Consider the following 24,886-nt stretch of genomic DNA (forward strand, 5'->3'; position numbering starts at 1 on the left):
TCTCTCTGTGTGACTATCATAAATAAATAAAAAAAATTTAAAAAAAAATTCCAGCAATAATTACTCCTACACCCATATTTCCAAGAAGGTTGTTGTCATTTTAATGCCAGGGAAAGATTTGAAGATAGAACCCTACAAAAGCAAACTTCAAAACTCTTGAATTGTTCTTATATATATCACTTCAAAAAAAAAAAAAAAAAGAGATTAGGGACAGCATCCTGAGAGTGCCCTATAAGACAGATGGTAAATATTTGTTGACCTGAGCCTGGGTTGGACACGTTATGTAGCCCCACCTGTGCTAATCCCAACTTTGGCAAAGGTGAGCTGAATCTTATGGATGCTAAAGAACCTTAGCGTTTCTGCAGGAGCACGTTCTAGCAGGTTCTATTCACCCGACTCCATTCCCTCTCTCCCACCCACGGAGCCCAATGCGCCGGCCCCATCTGCATGCAGTACAGAAGAAGGCTGTATTTTACCAATATCCAGTTTAGGGTGCTTGGCCAGACGCAGCCTGGCTGCCTGAGGGACGTTACCCCGCCAGCCCTGGGACCCCTCACCCTTTCTTTGTGGCCGTGGTAGCCGATGAGGGTTGCCCAGTGTGGCTGGCCCTGACCTTCCTGTCTGCGGGTTTCCAGGTGGGGTGGGTATCGGGAGGCGCTGGGAGAGCCTGGAAGCAGGGGAGGTGTGGGGATGTTCCCTCTCCTTTTCTGGGGGACACAGCCTCAGCTTCCACTTACGGGCCTTTCTAGCTCCCATCCCCTGGACTCACCAGGGGCCCCCAACTCTGTGTTTCATAATTGTGCACCCCTTTATTTTCTTTTCTTTTTATAATAAATTTATTTTTTATTGGTGTTCAATTTGCCAACATACAGAATAACACCCAGTGCTCATCCCCTTTATTTTCTTTACCCAGAGGAGCAGCAAGCTGTGGCTTCCTGGTTTTGCTAATCACTGGGGAGCTCCATTGTCCCCAGACTGGCTTCCAGATGCTCCCACTATTTGAATACCAGCTCCCCGTGTAAGTAACCAGCGTGACCTCTTCCTGGGGGCTGCTTCCTGGCTGGAGCTGCCCTTCAAGATGTCCCCAGCCATCTAGGGAACTCCCTGGATCTGCTGCGCCCGGGAAAGCACAGCTGATCCTGCTGAAAACTGTCACCAGCCTTGAAGGGAGGAAAAAAAAACATGCTTTGCCACTCTGTTCCCCATGTGAGATGGATCCGTCCATTTCCTGGAGCCAAGCAGAGTTTTAAGGAGTTAATGAAGATCTAGACAGTCTGGGGCTCCCAGAATCTAAGCACGGAACAAAGAATATTTCAACATCTGCTGTCCCCAGACCTCAATTTCATTCACTCTACACAGATTTATTGAGCATCAGCCATGAGCTAGGGAGCCTTTTCTAGGCGCGGGGGTTACAGTGTTGAAAAATTCAACGCATTTGAAGACACACCAGCAAATAAAGAAAGAGATAAGCTCCTTTTGGAGAGTAGCAGTTCTGCAGGACCTGAAGCAGGGTGTGAGATGGGGAGGGGCCGTGGAGAACGGGAAGCTGCTTGGGCTAGAGTGGCGGAGCAGAGAAGACCTCTCCAAGAGGGTGGCTCTGGAGCGCACCCCCAAGTGGCGAGAAGGGGGCAGGCCCTCGAAGCTCTGGGGGAACTTGGGCCTGGTGACAAGTCTTGGTTCCCTTCAGTTGCTCTTCTAGCTGAGACCTTGGCAAGAGCACAGTCACATGGCTGTAGCACCGGGGCGTATGTCTAAGGAGACCCCCCCCCCCTTGGAGCTGGAGCCTGTGCTTGTGAGGCTGACCTAGGAGGGTCCCAGCTGGCACGGGGACTGGCCCAGGAGGCAGGGGCTGCTCCCAGAACATGGGCAGGTTGTTGGGGGTGACCCTGCTCACGTGGCCCAGTGAGAAGCAGGCGTGGCTCAGCCAGGTTCTTCAGGGGCCGTGGCAGGAGCCCTCCGAGGCCATCTTTGGTCTGCTCTGCTGTATGGGTGGTGAAGTAGGGGTGCGTCGGGTTGTCCCCCCCCAGGAGGCAAGGTTTCCCTCTGTTGCTCCACAGTGGATTCCCACCTATTCGGGGAGGATGATGTATGTGCTCTATTCCCATGCTCAGTGAATGCTTTTCTCATAACCCTTTCCTTCAGGATCTCAGAGACCTAATTGAATTTCACCCTCCCTTTGCTCAAATGTCGCGTATAAATCTCCCCCTCTGTTCAGTTGTGTATAAATAATTAGTGTCCTTCCTTCCAGCAAAGTGTTTTCCAACAAGCCTGTCTTTTCTTAGATGGCTCTTGATACTGTAGACCTTACTTGTTTTTCCTTCGAGGTACCTGACTTTTATGGGAAAGGAGAAATCCTTCATTCCGGCATCCTCTCTGCTGGGCCCTGATAGAGAAAACCCAGAAAACCCACAGGGATCTCCCTCGGTGGAGCCAGAAGGCGATGACAGCTGGGATTTGTTGGGAGAGGAGAACCAGTCTCAGTCTGGGGGGAGCAGGTGCCTGTGGTCAGCGGTAACTGTTCAGTCCTGGCTTCCTTGGGAGCGGGGTGCTGGGGGTAACGTGCACCGACATCCAGGAAAGTAAAATGTGGGCAGGGCAGGTTCTCAGGGGAAGAGGGAGGTGAGGAGGCTGTGATACAAGCACGAAATACCACAATCAACCGTCTTCATACTTAGGGTCTGGATTACTACTCCTGACCTGTGAGATCCCTGTGGAACATCACCTCCCAGCTCCTGTTGCCTAATCTAACTTGTCCTCCAGAAAACAAAGCAAGACAACAAACAAGCCAACCAACCATCCAGACCCCATGAAGTGCTGCCCATTTTCTTTCGGATAGAATGGGATTAGAGGAGACACTGAACACTCGGGGCTTGTACCACAGGGAGTCCCCATGTGGAAGAGGGAGGGTCCGGATAAGGGCAAACGGAGTCTATGTGGATCACGAGGTGAGATCCTGTCAGAGGGCCTGAGGAGGTAGTAAGCAGATAGGAGCTATAAATAGATTCCAGGTGAGAGGGGCACCTAGGGGGCTCCGTGGGTTAAGCATCTGACTTCAGCTCGATCAGGGTCCTGAGATTGAGCCCCAAGTCAGGCTCTGCACTCTGCAGAGAGTCTGCTTCCCCTTGCCCCTGCCCCGCCCTCTCTCTAAAAGAAATAAAATCTTTTAAAAAATTGATTCCGAAAAAAAAAATAAAAAATTGATTCCGGGTGAGAAACTGAGGAGACTGGTGGGGATGTTCACTAGGGACAGAGTTGCGCCCCCACCCCCTACACTGGAAGTTCTAGGTTGAAATCCTAACCCACCATGTGGCTGTATGTGGAGATGGGGCTCCTAGGGAGGAGGTGACTCAGGTCATGAGGGTGGGGCCCTGATCCAAGGAGGCAGGTGTGCTCATGAGGAGAGACACAGAGCTCTCTTTCTTGTGTCACATGAGGATGCCACGTGAGGGCAAATGAGTTATTTTTGTATTTTGGATGGTAATCCTGTATCAAATTCACTGGTGATTTCCTCTACCACGCAGAAGCTTTTTAGTTTAATGTGGTTGCACTCATTTATTTTTTATTTTGTTGCTTGTACTCTGGGTGTCATATCCACAAAGCAACTACCGAGACCAATGTCAAGAAAGCTTTTCCCCTCTGCTTTCTTCTAGGAGTTTTACGGTTGCAAGCTCTACATTTAAGTCTTTAATCCATTTTGAATGAATTTTTGTGAGTGGTGTGAGATAACGGTCCCATTACGTGTTTTTGGCTTGTAATATCCAGTTTTCCCAGCACCATTACTGAAGAGACTATCTTCTCTCCATTGAGAATTCTTGGCTCCCTTGTCGGATATTAGTTGTCTATATATTTGTGGGTTTATTTCTAGGCTCTCGATTCTTTTCTATTGGTCTCTGTGTTTGTTTTTATGCCAGTACTGTGCTGTTTTGATCATTATAACTTTGCAATATAGTTTGAAATCAGGAAGTGCAATGTCTCTAGCTTTGTTCTGTCTCCTGAAGATTGCTCTGGGCTTGTTTGTTTTGCTTTTGTTTTTTGAATCCATCTGAACTTTAGAATTGTTTTTTCTATTTCTGTAAAAAATACCATTGGAATCTTGATAGAGATTGCATAGAATCTATAGATTACTTTGGTGGTATGGACATTTTAACAAAATTAATTCCTCCAAACCATGAACACAGGCTCTGTTCCATTTATTTGTATTTTCTTCATTTTTAAAATTTTAGTTTAAATTTAAAAAATTTAAAAAAATAAATTTTAATTTAAATTCAATTTAGTTGACATATACTGTATTACTAGTTACAGAGATAGAAATCCGTGATTCATCAGTTGCATACAATACCCAGTGCTCATCACATCATGTGCCCGCCTTAATGCGCATCACCCAGTTACTCCATTCCCCACCCCTACCCCTCCAGTGACCCTCAGTTTGTTTCCTACAGTTGAGTCTCTCATGGTTTGTCTCCCTCTCTCTTTTCATCTTATTTTATTTTTCCTTTTGCATTTTTTCCTTTTGCATTTTATTTTCCCTGTGTGCATTTTTTCAGTCAATGTCTTATAGTTTTCAAGATACAGATCTGTCACTTACTTAAGTAAATTTATTCATAAATATTTCATTGTTTTTGATGTTGTTGTAAATGAGATTGCTTTATCTATTTCTTTTTGGATAATTCATTGTTAATGTATAGAAATACTACTGATTTTGCACACTGGTGTTTGTACTGAATTTGTTGATTACTGCTAATAGTTTTTTGAGTCTTTATGATTTTTTGTACATAAGATCATGTCATTGCAAACACAATTTTACTTCTTTTTTTTCTGATTTTGATCCCTTTATTTCTTTTTTCTTGCCTAATAGCTCTGGCTAGGACTTTCGGTACTATATTGAATTGGAGTGGTGAAGGTAGCACTCTTGTCTTCTTCCTGAAATCAGAGGGAAAGCTTTCAACCTCTCCCCATTGATTATCATGTGAGCTGTGGGTTTGTTATATAAAGCCCTATTAGGTTGAAGTATGTTCCCTCTATACTTAATTTGTTGAGAATTTTTGTCATGAGTGGATGCTGAATTTTGACACATGCTTTTTTCTGCATCTATTAAGATGATCATGTGTTTTTATCTTTCATCTACTAAGATGGTGTATCACATTTATTAGCTTATGCATATCGAAGATTCTTGCATCCCAGGGATGAATCCCACTTGATCATGGCATATCCCTTTAAGGTGTTGTGAATTTGGTTTGCTAATATTTCCTTGTGAATTTTTTGTGTCAACGTTCATCATTACCTGTAGTTTTCTTTTCCTTTTGTGTCCTTATGTGGCTTTGGTACCAGGGTCATGCTGGCCTTATAAAATGAGTTTGAGAGTATTCTATCCTTTTTAATTTTTGGAAGAGTTTGGGAAGAACTGGTGTTAATTCTTCTTTACATCTTTGATGGAATATGCTCATGAAGTCAACTGTTCTTGAGCTTTTTTGACTACTGATTTGATCTTTGTACTCATTATTTATCTGATCATATTCTGTTTCATTATGATTCGGCCTCTGTAGGTTGTACCTTTCCAGGAATTTACCCATTTCTTCTATGTTGTCCAATGTGTTGATGTAGAGTTGTTTATAGCAATCTCTCTTTCATTTATATTTATGTAGGCTCTCTTTTTTATTGGATTAGTTTTACTTAAAATTTTGTCAATTTTGTTAACATTTTTCTTAAAGGACTGAGACCCCTCTCTTTGAAATGTAAACATCAGAGAAGATGGGTTTCTTTCCCACTGGGCCCCTTGCTCCAGGCTATAATTGCCTGTTGTCATAGAAGTTTTATTTTCCTTCAGAAAAAGTCAATTAACTAGCACAGATAGTTGCCCCAATTGCCACATGAATTTGGAATTGAACTATAAACAATAATGCATTGCCAATGGTGGTGTTAAACCCTCTTACCTAAGGACAAGCTATTGTTCGTCTTGAAGATATATCTCCTTATTCATATAAAGGGATGAAATTTCTTTTTGTCTTTGTAATTTCATTAGCAGATTACCTGTAATGTTCATTGCAATCTGGTTTAATGAACATTCCATAATAAAACCATTTGCTTCCTTTTCTGCATGCATGGAGAGGAGTTTTCTATGTTGGCAGGAGATTTTACTTTTAATTTTTCCCTAAACATGATTGACGAGAAGCTTGACCATCAGTGTCCTAAGAAGATAAAGGAAGATTGCCATTGGGTGTAGCCATGGGCTCATCATTTCTACCTTCAATGGCATAATAAAGGACACAGAGCTAACTTCCCCTTCCAGAGTCTACATTGGGGATGACCCAGTAATGTTCAGTGATCTGGACACGGGGAACCCCTTTTGCTCTTCTTCCTGCCATCATCTAACTGAGTGAGCAATGCCAGCCTTGGCTCCCAGAACCACCTGGAGAGTTGAGAATCCCCTCCCTCCTATAAAAGGCTAAGGGCAATGCATGGTGTATGTGATTAGTACCTGGCATTGCATTCTGTAGGAAAACCAAGAGGAGTGAAACTTTGACCTGCCTGTGTATTTGGTATTGGAAATTCCTGCTTTGCTGTTATTTGAAATACCACCCATCCCCTCTTTAAAAAAATACTGCTGACTCACAGTGACCAGAGGCTTTCGATGGCATGTTAGAACTGCCAAAAACACAAACCTAGCTTGTCTGTGACCACTCTGAGCCACATGGGTTCTCTCTTTTGATACAAGATAATTGGAAAGAAATGACATTTCTGGCTGCTGTTCCTGTAAGAGATGCCTGCAGAGACCTGAAAGGATGACATGAAAGTCATTGGATTGATTCCAGCTTCATCTGGCAATCGCTGGAATCTGTGAGCCCAGCCTTACCTATCCTTTTGTTGTTGGTAGCAATAAAGAGCACTAACTGGAGCCTTGTCTTCTCTTGGGTCTTTGTCAGGAAAAGGAAGGAAAGATGGAATCAGATTAGCCGGGACTGTGGATGGTGATGGACCTCAACCAGAGTCGTTCTGTGCAACTGAATGATGGGCACGTCATGCCGATGCTTGGGTTTGGCACTCCTGCTTCTGATGATATAGGTAGAACCCAGGGGACCAGAGGGTTGGCCATGAACAGCCTTGGGTGGGTGGTCAGCAGACATACACCCCTCATGCACCCTGGGACTCATTTGGGCCTTCATTTCATGATCTCTAAGCTTATACTAAGTGGGATGATGAGCTATTGATTCTGGGGTTTCAGAGGTAATAATTTTGAGGGTGGATTATTATTATTAATTATTATTATTATTATTATTATTTTGGTTACTGTAATGCATACTGAATGCTTACTGCGTATTTTAAGTGCTTTCCATGCATTATGATTATTATTTTTTTAATTCCTCAACAACTAGCCTGGGTAAGTGCCATTATTCTTCTAATTTCTCGCCTGTTTAAAAATCTGAGCTTGGGCTGCTCCTCCTGCACTCACCCGATGCCTTGGTCAGAGCCATTCTGCTCTTTGTTAGAAACCCCTGATAGCCAGTGGGTGCAGGAGGACAGGATGACAAAATGACTGCTCTGTGGTAAGTTTGTTGGCACAGGAAGGTTGACATGTTCCAGCATCTTGCGCAGGTGACTTCTTTTGTTGAGGCAAACATCTTTTCCAGGAAACATGCAAACTGAGTATCTCAGATTTAGTCACTAAGCCATTCCCCATTTGAAATTTGATGCAGTTATCAGAGATGTTGTGCTGGCTTCCCAGAGCCATTGCCTGTTTGTCGAGGGGAGGACGTTGTCTCAGGTGAAAGCAGCTCCTCAGATGAGCAGTGGGTCAGGTCTCGGGGCTTCTGCTCTGCATTTACCTGCTTTCTGTCATTTTTCCTGGATCTGGCCCTGTGTCCTGTCCTCAACCCTTTCGTAGAAGTTCTGATGCTGACCAAGGGGCAGCCTCACTTAGCCCACTGTATGTGAAGTCAGTGTGTTGATTTTATCAGATAAATATTAGAATAAATAACCCAGTGTTTGACATGGTGGGAAGAAAGTAATAATAAGCCTTCTGATCTTGTGAGTGAGGCTATCAAGAAAGTACAGATAGAATATGCTGCTATTAATTAATAAATCAATTAGCTAATTCAACAGTCATGATTAAGCTTCTACTTGGTGGTCTATCCTAGTGGTGGTGGGAGTTTGCACAGAAGGTAGTTCCACTTATGTGGGGCTTTCTCTGGCTGAGAAAGACACTTGATGCACAGGCTAACAAGGCTCTACGTTAGATTGCTAAGTGCCAGGAAGAATTGAGAGGTTCCAAAAAGAGGCTGATGTGAGCTGGGACATGCTGGGAGGGCTTCCAGGGGGAGGTGAGCTGAGCTTACATGAGACTTGAAGTCAGACTCAAGCATTCTAATGGGCAGTGTGATGACTCCATTTGAGTAGAAGACACTTGCTTCTGCCTCATATCCTTTCACGGAAGTCTTTCCCGCTGGCCGAGGGGCAGCCCCATGTCCCCTTGTCTATGACAGTGAGTGTGGACTTCAGGCAGAGGGCTTCTGTTTTCCTGTGGGAAAAGGGGAATTAATTTAAACATTCTTTTTTAAAAATTGGAAAGATATTTCAAAATTATTCATGAATTGTCATTAAAAAAATCTGTCTATATGTCTTTATAGCAGTGACAAAACCAAGCCTTATACCAGGGGACACTCCCCACTGCTCCAGCTGGGTCTGCGGGCCACTGTGTATTCCTTGTCCCTTCTGACAGCCATTCTAGATTTCAGTCGTGCTCACTCATCACTTCCTGCTCTAGGCTGCCTGCCTAACTGGGTAATCACGGGGGAGTCTAAGCATCTGGTTACCATGACCTTGGTCAGTGGTAATTGCTGAAATTGTCCGTTCACAGTCTTTACCAGGCACAGAAGCATCAAGAGCTGCCCTCGCAACTTCTCTGAATTCCAGACATACTCCTCTCTGCATCCATTGTGGAAATGTGGAAATCCACATATAAGTGACATCATGCAGTATTTGTCTATGGACCACTCTGTCTACTTCTGATAAAACGAGATGGACAAGGTGGCAGCCATGGCATTAGTTAGGTGGAACCCTACCTATGTCACCTGGAAGAGGGTTTCCCTACTCAGAACCAGCATCATGAATCTGGCAGATCCTAAAGCTGAGCAAATGGGCAACATAAATTCCCCAAGTGGGTGACTGGGAGTGGGGATGACAGTGTGTGGCAGGTGCAGTTGGTGTCCCACTCATACGTTCCCTCTGAACACCTGGCACTTAGCCTAGTTCCCAGCTGCCAACATCTGCATCCCCTCACCTGACAGCCGGAGACTTATGCAAAGTGTCCAGAAGCAGCCCACAACAATTCACTGGCTGGAATTATCTATGAATATCCTCAGTCTGTCTCTTCTTGGGAGCCATAGATTTTACGTGAACCTGGGGTTCATAGTGGAAACTGTGATGGAGCAGCATCTACTGGCTCTCTTTCTTCTCCCACTTGCTCACACTGCTCCCAGCACACCCTTTGCCTCTCCAGTAAGTTACTTGGTTTGGGATCCTTGCCTCAGTTTCCCCATCTGGAGGAACTCACACTGATTCAGGGGGACACTTGTATTTCCAGCCCTTGGTTACTGAATCGGGTGTTAGGATTAGGGTATCACATAATTGTTACTTGTTCAAAATACCATATCGCTCCTTAAATGGCAGTGTCCTTAACCGACAGTGTCATTCCTCCCAACCTGGCACTTGTAGTTGTACCATCAAGAAGCCGTCCAACGTACTGCCAGTTGCTTCTGGAAGATGCAATATCTTTGGAAAACCAATGGACTCCGTGGTCAGGTGCTGATTGTAGCATATCCTTCACTATAAAGTGGGTCCCTTGGTCAAGGCAGCAGTACACGGGATGCTGTACGGACAAACCAAACTCTCTGAGAGCCCCTGTATAGTAATGCTGGCCAAGGGACTGTGCAAAGGGACATCCATAGAAACTCATCCATAGAATGTTGTAGTCCAGTAAAGATGCATTGCTTGCTTCCCTCCTCACTGTGATGGGGTGTTTAATACAATCCCAGGGCTGGCTTGTCTCCTTGAGGAATGGTACCCTATGAACACTGGCTGTCAGTCTTTGAGGCTGCTGACAGGTCACACATTTATGAACAGCATGATCGTAAAGAGCTCTAGTGAGAAGTAGCCCATGCAGTTAGCCCACATGTAGTCTTAGTCCCTCCCAGCAGGGCTGTTCCATTCATGGGCCCATAGGATGAGGACTATAGAGCCAGGTAGAGAGGCTAAATTGCACCCAGTGGTCAACACATCTTCTCTACCTAATTACTAAGAGCTTCTCCCAAAGACACTGGTGGCCATAGAAATCCCCAGGCAGAGTTATAGGTGCTTCTGGCTAGACGTCTTTGGGTGAGTGTACATGGATATGTTGAGTGCCAAGCAGATAGAGTGACAATTGTGTCACAATAATGGACATCCTGTAGTATATTTCTCCTTTATTTCCCTCTCAATCTCCCTGAAAATGAGCCATTATTTTTCCTTTAAATCCAATTGGTACACTTGATTGGCTTTTTTTAAATCAGCTTTATTGAGATAAAATTCACAAAGTTGTAAGATATTTAAACTGCATGACACGATTATTTGGTATATGTTTACATTATGAGAATATTCACGTCAAATATTTATGCCCTCCCTTTCTTTTCTACATTTATCTTCTATCCTCTTAACAAATTTCAGTTATACAGTAGTGTTATCAGGGACAGTTACCATGTTATACATGAGTTCCCCAGACTTTGTCTTATAGTGGAAACTTGGTACTAACATCTCACCATTTCCCCAGCTCCTAGCCCGTGGCAATCACTTTTCTACTTTCTGTTTCTAGGAAATTTTTTTTTCAGATCCCACATATAAGTGACATCATGCAGTATTTGTCTTTCTCTGTCTGACTTATCTCACTGAGCATAAATGCCCTCCAGTCTCACCCATGTTGTTGCAAGTGATAGGATTTCTTTCTTCAAAACTGAATAATATTCCATTGTGTGTATGTGTGTGAGTGTGTGTGCGTGTAAAGAAATATATAGGGGCACCTGGGTAGCCCAGTCAGGTAAGCAGCCAGCTCTTGATTTCTGCTCAGGTCATGATCTCCAGGTCCTGAGATCGAGCCCCATGTTGGGTTCCACACTCAGTGGGAAGTCTGCTTGAGATTCTCTGTTCCTCTCCCTCCGCCCCTCCCACTTCCTCTCCCTCTCTCTTTCTGTCTCTTACTTCTCTCTCAAATAAACAAATCTTATAAAAGAGAAATATATATATATATAAAGAAAATGTGAGATACAAATATAAATAAATAAATAAATAAATAAATAAATAAATAAATAAATAAATATAAACATATATATCTCCATTCTCACATGGAGAATGGCTATAATGGCCTCATTTTCAATTCTGAGCCCAAAATACATGTCACCCCCTTATCCTGTCTCTGTCTTCTATAACTGTAACTATATCTACATACATCTAGTTCCTTAGAAGTTTTTTCTAGTGTCAGAAGCCTTCCTTTTGGTTACTTCCATATGATTAATTCCTTATTGAATGAGACTTGATTTTCCATGTTCCATGGTGAAGCCTGTTTCACTAACTCTTCTGAGATTGGAGGTCCTGTCTGTGCCTCCAGAGTACAGGCTTGTTACCGAGGCTTGCATCACCCACGAGGTAGCAGGATATGTGTAGAAACGGCTGGCCAACATGACATGAAGGAAGTGCATTTCTTCTCTCTGAGTCAGGTGGATTACCAGCACTTCTAATTCATATTTTGTAGGTTCCTAAGAATAAGGCTGGTGAGGCCACCAAAGTGGCTATTGATGTAAGTTTCCTTCTGTTTGATGCCGCATATGTCTATCAAAATGAGGAGGAAGTTGGTAAGGCCATCAGAGAAGATTGCTGATGGGACCGTGACGAGAGAGGACATATTCTATACCATCAAGGTGCTGTGGGTGAGTCATGAGAAGTCACTGCTAGACACGTTATTTTGCAAAAAATAAAAAAAAATGACCTTTGGTCTTGGTTTGAGTAACTTCTGTTCCTTCTCATATTGTAGGGGCCCATGATAGAAAAGTAAAGAACAGAAAAGGCTTGCTTTTGATCGAAGCCTGTGAGAGAGGTAGGAGGGCAACCCCATTCACACATGAAACATTACTAGTGATAAGCATATATTTTTATCTGTTGTACGGATCAGCTGAGTCACTAGACTGGATTCCACTCCTTTTGCTCTTCAGCAGGTTGTCACAGGACATATCCAAGTGTGGTCGACCTAGTACTCCGCAAAGGAAGCCTGACTCAGAAACACATTCTTCAAGTCAGCATTGAACTTACCAAAATTTGTAAAATGTTCTCAGGTGGAAAATGGTGCTTCCAATGTCCAGAGAGTGAGGGTCTCTACAGAATGACCCTATGAGTGTCTCCATCAGGGACATCCTATATCTAGAAAGAGGAAGAACTGTTTCCAGGCAGGATGGCAGATTCCATTCTCCTCGCCTGACACTTCCTGACTCTCCTTTGAGAGATGACTTTTCTGATCCCTGAGATGCTGGGGCTGCTCTCCTTGGTCCACTGATGTCCATTCAGTTTTCCTACCATCACTCAAATATAACTCAGTGCCCGTGAAGGACCCTGGTCACATCAAGTGATACATTTAGCCCCAGTGTCCCTTATTTTTAGATAACCCCAGTGGCTTGTTACTCACTTCTCAATCTTGTAACGAAGGTGCTTAATTTTGGTCCCCAAATGTGTGAAATCACTTCTTTTGGTCACTGCAGCTTTGGGCTACTTTCCTTTGACCTGAATTGGTTCGACCAGCCCTGGAAAGATCACTGAAAGCACTTCAGATGAACTATGTGGATCTCTTCATTATCCATTTGCCGATAGCTATGAAGGTCAGCTTCTGCTTTTATTGTTATGCCTTGTTATGGTCATCACTGCTGCTGCATCATGTTACCTCCTTCCCATTTTCTGGGTTCTGACTGAGAGGCAGGCTTGGGTTTGGCTCCATGACTTATGATTCACCTTGACACTTCTGTCCTTTCACCACTGAGATTTTTTTTTTTATCCTCATCTCGTAGCCTGTGTAATGACTGAAATTCAATGATCTTTTTTCCTCCACCTCAAAGAGTTGAGGATAGTGCCCTATATGTCTAAATGATGTGTTCCTGTCTGTGGTCCCTTAGCGATCAGTATCCTCAAGAATGTTGAATAATTTTTTAATAGTTATAAAGATCTTTATTTAAATTCAATTAATTAACATATAATTTATTATTAGTTTCAGAGGTAGAGGTCAGTGACTCACCAGTCTTATATAACACCCAGTGTGCATTACATCATTGGCCTCCTTAATGTCCATCACCCAGTTACCCCATTCCCTCCATCTGCCTCCCCTCCAACAACCCTCAGTTTGTTTCCTATGATTAAGGGTCTCTTATGCTTTGCCTCCCTCTCTGATTTTGTCTTGTTTTATATTTTCCTTTCTTCCCCTATGATCTTGTTTTCTTTTTTAAAGTCCACATATGACTGAAATCATATAGCATTTGTCTTTCTCTGATTGAGTTATTTTGCTTAGTATAATACTTTCTAGTTCTATCCACATTGTTGCAAATGGCAAGATTTCATTCTTTTTGATGGCTGAGTAGTATTCCATTATATGTATATACATAAACCACATTTTCTTTATCCATTCATCTGTCAATAGATATACATCTGGGCTCTTTCCATAGTTTGGCTATTGTGGACATTTCCTCTATAAACATTAGGGTGCAGGTGCCCCTCTGGACAACTACATTTGTATCTTTGGGGTAAATCCTTAGTAGTGCAATTGCTGGGTCATAGAGTAGCTCTGTTTTCAACTTTTTGAATTTTAGGATTATTTATTCCAGTTCTGTGAAAAAAGTTACAAGTTTCAGTATTATATGTCAAGATGTTGACCTATTTTTATTGATTTGGGAGGGTGGAGGTTCCCTGTGCCTCCTGGACTTGAATGACTGCTTCTTTCCCCAGATTAGGGATGTTCTCTACTAGAATTTGCTCCAATATACCTTCTGTCCCTCTGTCTCTTTCCTCTTCTTCTGAGATCCCAATTATTCTAATATTGATTCACTTTATAGTATCGTTTATCTCTCAGATTCTTCCCTCATGATCCAGTAGTTGTTTATCTCTCTTTTTCTCAGTCTCTTGGTTTTCCACCATTTTGTCTTCTATATCACTAATTCTCTCTTCTGCCTCATTTATCCTAATAGTTAGAGGCTCAATTTTTTTTTGTTGCATCTGAGAAATAGCCTTTTGGATTTTGACTTGATTAGATTTTAGTCTTTTGTTTCTCCAGAAAGGGATTCTCTAGGGTCTTCTATGCTTTTTTCAAGTCCTGCTGGTATCTTTTTTAAAAAAGATTTTATTTATTTACTTGAAAGATTGAAAGAGAGAGTGAGAGCACAGCAGGGTGAGTGTTAGGCAGAGAGAGAAGGAGAAGCAGGGTCTCCACTGAGCAGAGAGCTGGATGTGGGGCTTGATCCCATGACCCTGGGGTCATGACCTGAACTGAAGGCAGATGCTTAACCAACTGAGCCACCCAGGTGCTCCCCAGCTAGTATGTTTATAATTGTTATTCTGAACTCTAGTTCTGACATCTTACTTATATCTATACCAATTAGGTCCCTGGCAATCAGTACTGCCTCTTGTTCTCTTTTTTGAGATACGTTTTTCCATCTTGTCATTCTTGCAGAAAGTGGTTGCTTTTCTATTTGTAGATTCACAGTCTTTCTTTTCTTAGATGTCCAGTTGAGTTCACAGGTGTTCAGAATGATTTGATGGCTATATAGCTGAATTCCTGGGACCAGACGAAACTAAGGTCTCCTACTCCTCTACCGTCTTGGACTATCTAGAATGTTAAGTTATAACTGACTGCAGAGAGGTGGTGGGAAACCCCCATCTTTAGGGGGAAAGTCTCTCCCATTTGCACCTCTCAGCCCAATCATGATGAGGTACTTTGGGATGGTCCATACTGCACCACTGGGCTTCTTTGGGCTTCACTGATCCAACCTCTCATCAGAGTGGGCAGTTACTGACCATGTCTGGTAACCTCACCATCTCTGACTTGGGTTATTGTAAACTGGAGCTGAAACACATTGCCTAATAGTGTAAGGGGTTCCTATCATCCAAATTCTGTGAAATCAATTCTAACAGTAGGAAAGTGGATTCTTAGGAGAGTTCAGGGATGTGTGTGGATAGAAAGGCGGAGAGATTCTTTGCTACAGTCTCTCAGATGACGGTTGTTCTCCTTTTCCTACATTTCTTCTCCACAGCATACACACACACTTGCGTACACACATTCACACACACACTCTGATTAGTAATCACAGCCGCTTAAAGGTCATGTGACCAAGCTCCTTAGGCACCAGAAAGGTCATTCTTTTTTTTTTTTTTTTTTTCAGAAAGGTCATTCTTAAAAACGAAGAAACAAACAACTTCTTTTTCCTCCTGTTTTCCCTCTGTATTCCAGCCTGAAGAGGAGATTATGCCCAACAGTGCCAACGGGGAGGTTATTTTAGAGACAGTAGACCTGCATGACACCTGGGCAGGAAGTACGGCTACTGGACCCAAGAGGGGTGCGGGGAGGTAGAAGCCACTGGGTAGGGAGTCAAGAGACACGGGTTCGAATCCTCTAGTTGTCTGCCCTCAAGTCGTTAAACCTTGATATACCTCACTGTTCTCAGTTGTAAAGCAAGGGAGTTGAGCAGGATGGACTCAAGGTCTATTTTTAACCTAACTTCCGTGGTTCTAAGTGGGGGTTTCTTTGCTCCATGGGTCAGGTTAGGCCTGCGAACCTCATAAGGGGGATTGTCAGCAGTAAGTTCAAAAGGGGGTAGAGCTGTATCCCCACAGAGGGAGGGATGGGCAGCTGTCTGACTTAGCAGAAGGGGGGGGCGCTGTAGGAGCCAAGCCTGCAATGTGTATCCCATTCCATATGCTTTTTTCAACACTGAAGGAAAGAGGAAGCAGAAAGACCTTTCCTTGGAGGAAAACCTGAGTTTCTCTTTACCTTTGACTCTGACACCATTTGTTAAAGAACAATTACAGGCCTAATAGCAAAAACAGTGCCATGAAAGAGAGTGGGGTGATGAGGGGAAACTTAAAAGCTTTTTAACATCTGTTTGTTGTCCCATTTGTGCATGTAATGGGCTCAACGAAATAAAACATGTGCAGAGCAATAACATATCTTAGGACATAGCATATGTAAGTGATAAAACTAGTTCAGTCAAATCATTATATATATTAGAAGAGATTTCCTGATTTTTTAAGTTCAGTGTCAAATGCAAGGGCCCAAGTACACTAAAAGTTTGCCACATGTTTCCCTCCCCCTCAAGCCCTGGAGAAGTGTAAAGATGCAGGTTTAACCAGGTCCATTGGGGTATCCAATTTCAACCACAAGCAGCTGGAAATGATCATGAAGAAGCCAGGGCTCAAGTCCAAGCCTGTCTGCAACCAGGTGAGCCCACAGCCCACCAGAGACCACCTTGCTTCCTGCCCTTCACACCTTCTTCCTAAATGTGCAGGACCCAAGTTACTGGCTCGAGGCTACTGCATAGGAGATTGTTCCTTTTATGAAAAGAGGAAAAGGCCAAATGAGGAACAAGTTGAGGGGAGTAGGAAGGGTATTATTTCCACTTCTCAGATGCCTGATGTCCCTTCTCAAAGATGTTAAGTGGAAGCTGATGTTGGAAGACAGCTGTGCTGGTCTGGAGCTCGGGAAGCCGGTCAGGGCTGGAGGTGCAGATTTTGGAGTCATTGCTTTATGGGTGGTAATTAAACTCACAGAAATGAGTTAGCATTCCTGAGGTAAATATCCAGTTTATTCTGGAATAGGACAAACAGGAAGAGGGCAAGAAAGTCAACAAACAATTAAGGATCAGGCAAAGAAACACTGGTTAGGAGATTGAATATGAGCTGCAAAATAGGGACAGGGAACATGGTAGAAGCCAAAGAAGAGGGTTGAAAAAGTTTGAGTGGGACATGGGTGTGTGTGTGTGTGTGTGTGTGTGTCTTGGCGAGGAGCAGCCAGTCCAAATAGAGGTGGAAAAAGCCATTGGACTTCATGATACAGGCTGCATGGGAAAGCCCACAGGAGCAGTGGTGAGGGAGACGCCTGGGAGGATGAGTGGGGTGGAGAGTGAGGAAAGGAATAAGTCATCATTAAATAATTTTTAAAAATAGCATCATATGGTACAAACTTTCAAACATTATGACATTGTGAAGTTGGATTGCCCTTTTGTAAAAGAGCTTGAAAATGAAGCAAGAAACCATTCAAATATTATACTTTTCATCTTAGCTATTTTACTTCTGGGAATCTATTTGCAGAAAATAATTTAAAATGTGTTAAAATATGTCCCTCTGTCCTTCCTTCCTTCCCTTTGTCTTCCTCCTTTTCTCCTTCTATTTGTGAAAGAAACTAAGCCCTTTTTTTCTTTAAATTTTTCTGCACAGTTGGTTTTACTGACTGATGCCTGTGATACAGTTTGATGTGTTATTTGGTCTTTTGTGCTTCCTCTAAACTGGAGGTTAGGGATGCCGGGGTGGCTCAGGGGTTAAGCGTCTACCTTTGGCTCAGGGTGTGATCCTGGGGTCCTGGGATCAAGTTCTGCACCGGACTCCCCAAGGGAGCCTGCTTATCCTTCTGTGTCTCTGCCTCTCCGTGTCTCTTATGAATGAATAAATAAATAAAATCTTAAAAAAATAAACTGGAGGTTATATCTAAAGAGATGTGATCACATATACAGGTCATTGTGAATTCATGAGTGTGAACAGATAGAATAGGATGCTTTCCCACCCGGTGCAGTTGCTGTTCTTATCCATGGTCAAATGGTCACCATTTTGATCAGCAGGAGCCTACTCATGGGAGCCCCTGTTCCTTTGGCCTGCCTCTTTGTCTTCCCCAGCGTCTTTACTCTCAGGACTGTAAGATGTTCTAGGATCAATCTGTAGCTTTTTTGTTCAGACCTAGAGTCAGCCAGCTTTCTAAGGATTCTTGGTTTCTTTTAGTAGGAAATGGCATTTAGAGGCCCCAACTTGAGCATAACAGCCTCTAATCATTTTAAACACTAATAAAAAAATAAGAAGAGAGGTGCCTGGGTGGCTCAGTCACCTAAGCATCCCACTCTTGATCTCAGCTCAGCCTCGATCTCAGGCTCATGATCTCATGAGTTCAAGCCCTGCATTGGGCTCTGTGCTGGGTGTGGACCCTACTAAGAAGAAGAAGAAAAGGAAGAAGGAGAAGGAGAAGAGGAAGGAGACGGAGAAGGAGAAGGAGAGGAAGAGGAAGAAGAAGAAGAAGAAGAAGAAGAAGAAGAAGAAGAAGAAGAAGAAGAAGAAGAAGAAGAAGAAGAAGAAGAAGAAGAAGAAGAAGAAGAAGAAGAAGAAGAAGAAGATTGTTTTATCCTTTTTGAAAATTGATAGCATCTGAAGGTATTTCAGAAGGACAGGAAAAATATTACTAATCTGAAAACACAGACTATATGTTCATAGACTATTGGATATCTCTTCAAAGGACTTTGTAAATTTACATGTTATTGGCATATGTATTTTGATCTTGGCAATTTGCATGTGGAGTGTCGCCCTTACCTCAACCAGAGCAAGCTCCTGAAGTTTTCTGCAAGTCCAAGGATACCGTTCTAGTTGCCTACAGCGCCCTTGGATCCCAAAAGGGCCCAACCTGGTAATGAGAATGTCAGAGTGAACCTATGCTAGCAACTCTATGATGATGAAACACTTTCATTAACATTTTAATGTGGAAAGATTCAAACATAAGAAAGTAAACACGATCCTGTAGTGAATTCCCATGTACCATCACCAAGCTTCAAAAATCACCCACAATCTTTCAATCTTGTTTCATCCATGCATTCGTCTACTCCCACCTCCACTCCGAATATCATTTATTAAGTGATTTTATGGTAAAATCTGCACAGCTTGTTGTGCATCACTCTTAGCCATATAATTCTGACGTGTGGATCTACAGTATAACCCACACCCATACCATGATACAGAACCTTGCTGTCTCCTAAGAGAGTTCTTTTGTGTTTCTTCCCGATCAATTCTTCCTCACCATCTTTCTTTTATTTTAAAGTTTTTATTTTAATTCCAGTTACTTAACATACAGTGTTACATTAATTTCGAGTGTACAATACAGTGATTCAACAATTCTATACATTACTCCGTGCTCATCACAGCAAGTGCACTCCTTAGTCCCCTTCACCTATTTTCCCCATCCCCCCACCCTCCTCTTCTCTGGTGACCATCAGTATCTTCTCTGTAGTTAAGAGTCTGTTTCTTGATTTCTCTCTCACTCTCTCTCTCTCCCCCTCTTATTTTTTTCTCTTTGCTTGTTTTGTTTCTTAAATTCGACATGAATAAAATCATAAGGTATTTGTCTTTCTCTGACTGGTTTATTTCACTTAGCATAATACCTCCAGCTCCATCCATGTCATTGCAAATGGCAAGATTTCATTCTTTTTGATGGGTGAGTAATATTCCACGGTGTATATACACCACATCTTTACCCATTCAGCAGTTGTTGGACACTTGGGCTGCTTCTGCATCTTGGCTGTTGTAGATAATGTTGCTATAAATACAGGGGTGCACGTACCCTTTTGGATAAGTTCTTGTATTCTTTGGGTAAATACCCAGAAGTGTGACTGCTGGACTGTAAGCTAGTTTTATTTTTAACTTTTTTGAGGAACCTCCATACTGTTTTCTTCTGTATCATCTTCCTAATTTCCCCTTTCAACTTTGATTAGTTTGGTATGTTTCAGGACTTCATAAATAAAAGAAGTCATAGAGTACATACCCTTTGGACATAAAAGAAGTCATAGACTACATACTCTTTGGGTCCAGCTTTTTTGGCTTAGCATAGTATCTGTTGAAATGTATCCATGTTGCTTCAAGTGTCTAGCTCATTCCTATTTGCTGCTGTGTAATAGTTCATCGTATGGACACATGTACCACAAGTTGTGTCTCCATTCACTCGTTGATGGAAACATTAATTGTTTCCAGTTTGTTGTAATGATGAATGAATCACTAAGAATTTACACAAAACTCTCTTTTAATCATATTGTATTGTACCTACTTCTTTCAGTTGCCTGGGGAATCTGGGGAAAAGTGACAGAACACTCTATATATTCAGTTCTACACCCTTCAAATCTGTGGGTTTTGTTTTTTGTTCTCAGGGTGGAAGGGGGTAGCCCATCTCTCTTGGAGGAACCAATTTTGAATGCCATTGCTAAGAAACACAATAGAAACCCAGGCCAAAAAAAAAAAAAAAAAAAAAAAGAAACCCAGGCCAAGTGGCCTTGTGCTTCCAACTGTAGCAAGAGGTGGTGGTCCTGGTCAAGAGCTTCAATGAGAAGAGAATCAAAGAGAACTTTGAGGATAGGCCCAGCAGTATTTTTTCCAAAGTAAGGAATGGGTGCTGTGTTGGGGACTAGCTCTCTTGCTTTTCAGAATGTGCCCATGTTCCTTCATTCCTAGGTATCTCTCCCCATGTGTGATGGGACAGCTTGGCAGGTAGGAGAGAGAGCATGACCCAGAGCCCTAGGCTTTATGGTTTCTAGCTCTGGCTTTGCCTCTTCCTAGTTGTGTGATCCTGAATACATTTTATTTCTGTTCTCCTTATAGGAGGCCCTCCATGCAGTAAAGAACTTTTAAAACCCTGGTTCCTCTTTGTTACCTTCTCTATCTGATGAACTCCAATTTGTGTTTCAATATCAAACCCAATAGGAGGAGCTGCTCTGTATGACCATCAGCACAGTTTGGCCACCATAGCACTTGGCATGGCTTTGTGGGGTTTTCCTTATTAAACTCAAATTGATGGTTTATATGTCAGTGTGCTCTCCAGGCTGTGAGAACCCTAAGTGTAGTGATGCTCTCTGGGTCATCTCGTAACACTTTTCCCCCCAATAGAGCTCCTGGCTCTAGGTAGGAAGCCTGGTATAAGTTTATGGACCAAACAAATTAACTAGTGAATGAGTAGTGTTGCCATACACCCTCTCTCATATATCTTCCTATGCTTTTGATCAGCCTGTTGTCTTTAATTTACTTTATAGTGAATTTCTGAGAATTGTGAAAAACCATGGGATCCCTAGCCTGTGCTAATGACAAGGAAAATTTCGTCATGAGTTCTATATTTGCAAAAGATGATATTGTGGAGCATGTTATTTATAAGGTATTTGCTTCAAAACCTTGAAGCCGGGCAGCCCCGGTGGCTCAGCGGTTTAGCACCATCTTCAGCCCAGGGCGATCCTGGAGACCCGGGGTTGAGTCCCACGTCAGGCTCCCTGCATGGAGCCTGCTTCTCCCTCTGCCTGTGTATCTACCTCTTTCTCTCTCTCCTCTCTGTGTATTCTAATGAATAAATAAATGAAATCTTAAAAAAAAAACCTCGAAGCCATAGATTTAGTTCATTCAATTTATGGAAATATCCAATAGGCAAATCTAATCTCATTGTTAAATCAGGAAAAGATCCTGTTTTATTTTTCAGTTCAACTCAATGTATTAATATATATCCCATGACAACATATCACTTCTGCAGTATATTTGTAAGATGATTGATAGATGGATGTCCAGATAATAGATAGGTAGATAGATAGATAGATGCACCAAGTTTTCCAAAAAATTGTCCCCTGGATGAAATAATGACTTCTGCTTTAATATTTCTTACCAAAGATCTGTCTCCTTCGCTCTGAATGCCCTCTCAATTAGGTGCTATATATCTTCAAATAAAAACAAATCTGGACATAAGTAAGAGAGACTGTAGGGAGAACTCTCTGAATGTAAGTGTCTCAGAGATCAATCAGAAAGATTTTTCTTTCATAGGGAAGAGTAAACATGACTAGGAAGAGAATGGTACTTGGCGTTGGGATGAGCAGGTGGTGTGACTGAACAGTTGATCAGGAGATGCCTTTTTCTCATCAACAGATTCTTGAAGAGACCTTCACAGGGGAGCTGATCTTCCTTCCAATGCTTGATTAAGCTCAAGGTTGCATCATATTGTAGGGGAAGGAAAAACCTGATTACACTTTGGTTGATTCCACAGATATTTTTGTCCAGCTGTGCCTTTGGTTGGACAAAAATAATTGTTTTCTTTTCTGTTACAAGCAGTTCAATTAAAAAGATTTGAGATTGTGAGTTATAAGCCTTTCTTTTGTGGGAGTGGATCAGAGGAGAGGGGGTGGGGAAGAAGTATGGGAGGTGAACTCAGGCCCCTTCAGAATGTGCCCCTTCCATCTTCATTCCTGTCCCTTACTCCCACCCAGCTGGGAAGAACTCAAGCTCCCAGGTAGAAGCCAGCTATATTGGGGGAGAGTTCAATCTGGTTCTATCCCTCCTTCCAGGTTTTTGACTTTGAATTGACTCCAGAAGACATGAAAGCAATTGAAGGCCTCAACAGAAATTTTCGATATTTCAAACTACTATTGTAAGTGACTTGTACGTTGTGTTTTATGGATTGTTAGTTGTTTTCTGTAGTGTGGAGGTCAGTAGAGGGACTCAGCTGCCCTAAATCAGGACTAAAGGCCTGATTTCTGCGCAGCAGTAAAATGGGAGCTTCCTGTAGACCTCAACCTGGAGGTTGACTCCAGACCTCAGCCTCTGACCCGATGGCAGTGTGAGTGGGGCCCCAGAACAGAACTGCTAATGCCTGCATCATTGGGAATTCGCTATTTTCGTGCCCTAGTCCTTGGGCCTGGTGTACTTCCACTCGGGGTTGACTTATCTGTTAGACACAGAGGCACAGCGCCCTCAACGCACTGTACTTTGGGGGGGCCTATGAAAATGCTTCATCTTTAATTCTTTTTAAAATCAGGAGAAAGAATTGGGTGCTTGGTTGTCTCAGTTGGTTAAGTGTCTGTCTTTGGCTCAGGTCATGATCCTAGGATCATGGGATCAAGTCCCTTTTAGGGCTCTCTGCTCAGCATTGAGTCTGTTTCTCTCTCTCCTACCCCTCCTCTCTGCTCACGTTCTCCCTCTCTCTCTCTCTCTCTCTCTCTCTCAAATAAATAAAATCTTTAATAAAAATCAGGAGAAAAATAATCTCATTAATAATGATTATATAATAATCAGTGCAGCCTGGATTCTATTTATTTTTATCCTAATATAATTGTAAATGTAATGTTAATATTTTTATGGAGGAGCATGACCTAGGAAGGCAAATGTGTTTTTTTCCTTAGTGGGTAATCCTTCCCCTATTTCTTTCAGATCCATTTGTTTCAAATACATCTTTTCATTGACCTTTTCTTAGCTATGTAATGCCACTGAACTGATTATAAATGGGTCATGAAATTAATTGACCTTCAAGTTGGTGACAGATGTGTCCCCAGTCATATACAGATAAGATCCTTTGGATTTCTCCGGTCTCTGAGTCAAGACATACTCTCGGGTGGCCTTTGTCCATCAGGAGGTGTCCCCTGGGGAGCCCCTGCCTCCTTTGACTACGACTTATTCACATTCCAGTTGTTCAATTACTGCAGGAGGGTCTCAGGATCCAGGAGAAGGAAGACTAGTCAAATTGGGAGGGTTCGCAAGGTTAGAGACAAAGGGAATAAGATTTTAGTTATTTTAGTTATAGAATAAGAATTTAGTTTTCAAAGAAAGATCATCAGTAATACTCATTACTGAACAGCAAGTATTCTCTTAAATTATAAATTAAGAAGTCTGATCACTTTTTGCAGGTATGGTTATTTAGGGGTACATCTTACCTCCTCAACAGACTGGCAGTTCCTTAATAGAGGGACCATATGTTGTTGAGGGAGCTCTTTATATATTTGCTGAATGCATGTACGAAAAAAAAAGCAGCAAAATCCTGTGACTGTTCTCACCATATACGGGCCGGTTCCCCCTGGGGATGAAGTGACTACAGTATTCGCGCCCCAGTACTCACCCCCTCTTGTAAACTGCCACCTAGGTCAGGCCCTGTGTCACTCTGGTGTTTGTGTTACACGTGCGTGGGGGTTTGCATGTGGCTTGGGAGCCTCAGTGCTCATGTGCCTGGGGCAGAACCAGGGGGATGCGGCTGTGGATTTGGAGGTGTTAGCCTAGCCTGCCAGCAGCCCCAAAGAAACCTTCTGGGACAGTGGGGGGCAAAAGCGGCAAGCTCATGTCCCTCCTTCTCTTGTAGTGCTGCCGATCATTCTCATTACCCATTTTCTGGAGAATACTGACCATGAGCTATCACCATTCGCTCTACCAGAGTTTCTCGTTTCCAGGGCTCGGAGAGGACTTCTGTGAGTGGTGGAGGGGATTAAAAGCAGTCTGTGAAAAAAGAAAGAAAAAAGAAAAAAAGAAAGAAAGAAAGAAAGAAAGAAAGAAAGGAAGGAAGGAAGGAAGGAAGGAAGGAAGGAAGAAAGAAAGAAAGAAAGAAAGAAAGAAAGAAAGAAAGAAAGAAAGAAAGAAACCTGTGGTTTCAGGCTGCTTTGCCTTTCTTTCTTAAAAAAAAAAAAAAGAAAAAAGAAAAAAGAAAGAAATAATAAAGACTTCAAAATAAACATGTTGGTTTTTCCTGATAATCAAAATAATACATAAAAATTACAGAAACATTGGGAAATAAAGACAAAGGATAGAGAACACAGTTAACCCATAATTAGCTCATTTAAAAAAAAACGTAAAAAAATAAAAATACTTAACTTTTGGTGCGTTTTCCTTCTTGATTTTCCTATACATATGTGTATGTGTTTGTTTACAAAATTGAAATAATCTTCATCATACAGTCTTGTATAAATGTCGTTGGTTAGCCTCAGTCCTTTTCCAAGTCATTAAAATAAGATTAAAAAGTTCTGGTGTTATATTTGGCTTGTGGTAAAGCAATGCATCTCAGGGATTTATTTAGTTTCTCAATCATCTGCGT

At 42.5% G+C, this 24,886-nt stretch overlaps 1 long non-coding RNA gene and 1 pseudogene across 1 annotated transcript in view; one reads left to right on the forward strand and one right to left on the reverse strand.

The window, feature by feature from the left end:
- Window positions 1-912: 912 nt before the first annotated feature.
- LOC144313903 (aldo-keto reductase family 1 member C8-like) lies at window positions 913-24,318 on the forward strand (annotated as a pseudogene).
- Window positions 3,526-24,886, reverse strand: part of LOC144313904 (uncharacterized) — a 30,160-nt gene continuing 8,799 nt past the window's right edge. Inside the window, exon 3 of the long non-coding RNA XR_013379554.1 lies at window positions 3,526-8,512. This is a non-coding gene — a long non-coding RNA (uncharacterized LOC144313904). The remainder of the gene's footprint in view (window positions 8,513-24,886) is intronic.

The sequence above is a fragment of the Canis aureus genome, chromosome 5, assembly GCF_053574225.1.
Source record: "Canis aureus isolate CA01 chromosome 5, VMU_Caureus_v.1.0, whole genome shotgun sequence".
NCBI classification, from domain to species: Eukaryota; Metazoa; Chordata; class Mammalia; order Carnivora; family Canidae; genus Canis; species Canis aureus.